Consider the following 3,967-nt stretch of genomic DNA (forward strand, 5'->3'; position numbering starts at 1 on the left):
TATTTCAGCTACTCAGTAGAGTGTAAAATGCCTTTGTAGCTTTAACAGTTATTCAGTGTTGAGTGTTTTTTTTTTTAGTATGCTTGCTGCTGTACAATGAACTGAACTGTGAACACTGAACAACATTTTTGTCTGTTATATCCAAGTCGACCGCTGTTAGGTACAGAATACACCAAGCCTGAGTAGTTTATCTCTCTGCATATTGTTGCCCCACAGCAACACAAAGTATTTTTGTCCCTCACACCCGCCCACTTGTACTTTGAATTTACACATGTGCGACATCTTTCTGATAAATCAAACAAGGAGCTGGGTTCTGGGTGAGAACAGCTTTTCAGGAAACAGAGCCAATGTGGCACAGTGCCACGAAAAAGAAAACATAAATTTGACTATTTTTATGCCTTCAAATCGAGATAACTTGTTGGAAAAAAAGTGCAAGTGTGAGCATGAATCTCTCAAGCAGCATAGTTGATGCTGCTAGACCGCTTACTGGGACAGTACCATGCTCAATGACTGTCAGTGTTAATTCTATTTATTAATACTCACTGGCAATAATGGACACACGTACATTTTATGGTGTAAACGGGCAAAAAGGAACCTGACGTATTAGGACCAGTTTTACAGGTTTCACCAGGCTAAAAACCAACACACAGGAACTACACATTCTTGTTTCTTACAGAGTTACTTATTCCTCTAACCTAGAATGATCTATATTGGCCATTTACGATATAGCACAAACATCTTGTGAAGTGAACGAAAAGGAGAGAACATGTTACCATACAAATATACTATATTTCTTATATTCCGAGGCAGCGTGCTGAAAATGTGATCTGTTTCATCACCGAAAGCAATGAGGACCGTTCATGCAATATTTGGCAAAAATGTATAAAAATGTACAACTGTTCGACAGAAATTAAAATGTTCTTGTTTTTATTGAACTGAAGGAGAAACATATCTGTGATGGGGATGAGAATGATAGTTGACTGTTCACATGAAAAAACTAATTTGTGCAGTAGATGACTAGTAAAATGTATCCACTTTTCATCAAAGGGAACTTTACTCAGGCCTGATTTCACTTTTTTGCACTGCTTGCAATGAAAGCAGATTGACGCTGTCGTCTAACAAAGATAACGGTAATTGGTCATAAAGAGGAGAACAGCATCTGACTGGAGCCAGTGTGTAACAATTATGTTAACGCAGAGAGGGGCTCTTCTCTTCCTGATGGCATTACTGTAGCCGGACTGAGGACGGTTGTTAATGGGTCGTAGATGATAGATGAGTTATCATCTACGGAAGAATATGAAGGGAGATGACATCAGGCCAGCAATATTCAGTCCATCATTCACTTTTTCTTCTTCTCCCTGCTGCCATCCAGTCTTTGTGCAGAAAGATTTATCCCTACAAATCATTAAGATATCTAATTTTACAGGAATATATTTATTCAGGATGTAATTTATATTCTGTGTTGGAGGATGCAATGAATGCAATTCATAAAAATAAAAAAAAATCCTTTACATTAGATGTCAGCGTGTTGGTCTCCTGCCAGCGGAGTTAAAGATTTACTGTTTCACCGCTTTTGTTGCTGACTTCAGAACCTGACTTCTGAATGTCATTGACAAGGTGCGACTCAAGTCCAATACTGTGTGTGTGCAGACACACAAAGGGAGGGGAAATTTGCCACAATAATCTGACAATTTATTTCCATTCAGTTCACAGTATTAAGCGTGTGAGCTGGCGTAATGCTGTGAGTTTGAATGTACCCCTTATAGCGATATCGAGATGGGCGACTAATGAGCTGACAGGGGAGTGGGAAAAGAGAAAGAGAGGGGACAGTGTGCACGAGGCTCCGTATCGATGAATCACAATGTCCCCTTCCTCATAAGCTGCTTAAGATTCAAAAAGCCGGCTGTCTGGCTGGAAGGCAAATGATTTGATTTATTACATGTGACGGCGGTGCTCGGGGGTTTGCACATGCATACAGTCACTCAGGTATAGCTCCCCTCTGCATTTCTTATCGCTCCCATCACTGTGTGTTTGTATTCCGCACGCCTGGCATCGCCTCAGATACATTGAATCAATTGCCTCCACCCACACCGACCATCCGCCCCCAGACTCATATGAGAGCCACGGTGAAATGAATGCCTTCGGGAGATACACGAGCGCTGTGTTTAAGGCAGCCTCGCTCATTGATTGCAGCCCATTGTAATAGCAATGGAAATATATTCAGATAATTATCAGGCTCATTCAGGTATGTGGTTTGCTTGTGAACCTGGTGTTGCTTTGCGAAGGGAGAGAGTTTTTGTTTTTTTTCCCTTCCTGCAGCAGCACCAAAGAGCCTCAGAGCAGACAGTAAATTTGCTCATCAACTGGTTTCGTTCCAGTGAGAGGTAAAATTATCCAATATTTCACGGTCTGGCCCTTTGAAGGCGGCGTTACTCAGCAAAGCTCAATGCGCAATGGAGCCAAAATGCAATAGTGATCAAACAGACGCCTCATTTTCACGGGTGGATTCAGGCCTGTCCAAACTGCTGCATGGAGAAATGATGAGAAATAAGAAACATCTTCTCATTCTCGGTTGTTTACGATCGACTGCAGTAAACAAATCAAGTAAACAATCGACCCCCCACGTTTCAGTTCACCCTCCTTCATCCCCCCCGTGGCGGTGGAAAAAGCGCGGTCATGCTTGTTGTCTGACAGCAATATGGTCAAGGTTTATGTGCGTCTGGACATGTGGGAGCCCATTGATCCCATTAACAGCATGTGAGAAGAATATTATGAAATGATGAGAACTTCATAGGAGGTCATGTGAGGATCAATATTAAATCCTATCTCATTTATAATCCTGCTGAGCAGAGAGGCTCCGCGGGGCTTATAGCTGCTTAAAGAACAACGCATTCGACAATTTACTTTAATGCTTATATGAATAAATGTAATGACACACAAGTGCTTTGAGATGAAATGTTTTTCTTGTCTGTTTGCAGGCACTTTAGTGCTGTTTTGTTGTCAACAAATGCACTATAAATACACTGATGGATGATGGAGAGGCTTGACCAACAAAGGCTCACACACATACACACAAACATGATCAGGGAAAGTATTGACATATACAATTAAAATCAATTCATCAAATGTTTGTTACATCTCCTGGCAGATTGATATTGTGTTCTCGGCTATTTTTAAGGAGATTTGGCTGCTCTTATCTGCAATCTCCACCCTCTTACACAGCGTCTTCAGATCAAGGATTACGTTTCTCATTATACATATCACTTAGAGGATTAACCCGTTCGCACACTCTCATCACCCCGAGTTATGAATCTGACCGCTGATGGATGTAAAATTCAATGAGGGGGTTTCATGAGATTGATTTTGAAACAAATTCCAGCTGCAAAAGGAGCTCAAAATCTTTTTCACCCACTCTCCCAAAATCTGGGAATGTAACCTCTGATTTCGTTCACTCTCGAGCCAATTAAGCTGTGAGATTTGTTTGAAGTCGCAGATTGAAAGGAGAGTTTGCCGGTTTCGGGCCCAAACAGTGAAGGGAGACCGCAGGGGTCCAGGTTCCCAGAGCCTGCATGTGTAATCCAGTCTAACATGCATGCAAATCTCATCTGTGCCCGCACACAATGGTCTGTCTGTGTGAAGGAGGGAGGCAGGGGAAGCACAGGGAGAGAGAGAGAGAGAGAGAGGGGAAAGGCTGTAAGTGTGTGTCCACTGTGCCAAAGCATATGCCATGATAGGTCTTAGGAGACAGAGCGCAGACACACTAATGTTCACAGAATCTTTTATCAGGGTTGATATTTAAACATCCATAATTAATCCAATATCTGTGGAGCTCTCCAAGGAGAAAAAAGAAACCCACAGCATCGCCCATGGAAAAGAGAACATTGTAAATTCCTGGCACTGCACTGAGTTCTTCTTCTCTGCAGTGTAAAAACAAAAGTTGGCAACTAAGATCTCGGGGGAAATTAAA

The sequence above is a fragment of the Anarrhichthys ocellatus genome, unplaced genomic scaffold (assembly GCF_004355925.1).
Source record: "Anarrhichthys ocellatus isolate YVR2014 unplaced genomic scaffold, GSC_Weel_1.0 scaffold15, whole genome shotgun sequence".
Classification (NCBI taxonomy): Eukaryota; Metazoa; Chordata; class Actinopteri; order Perciformes; family Anarhichadidae; genus Anarrhichthys; species Anarrhichthys ocellatus.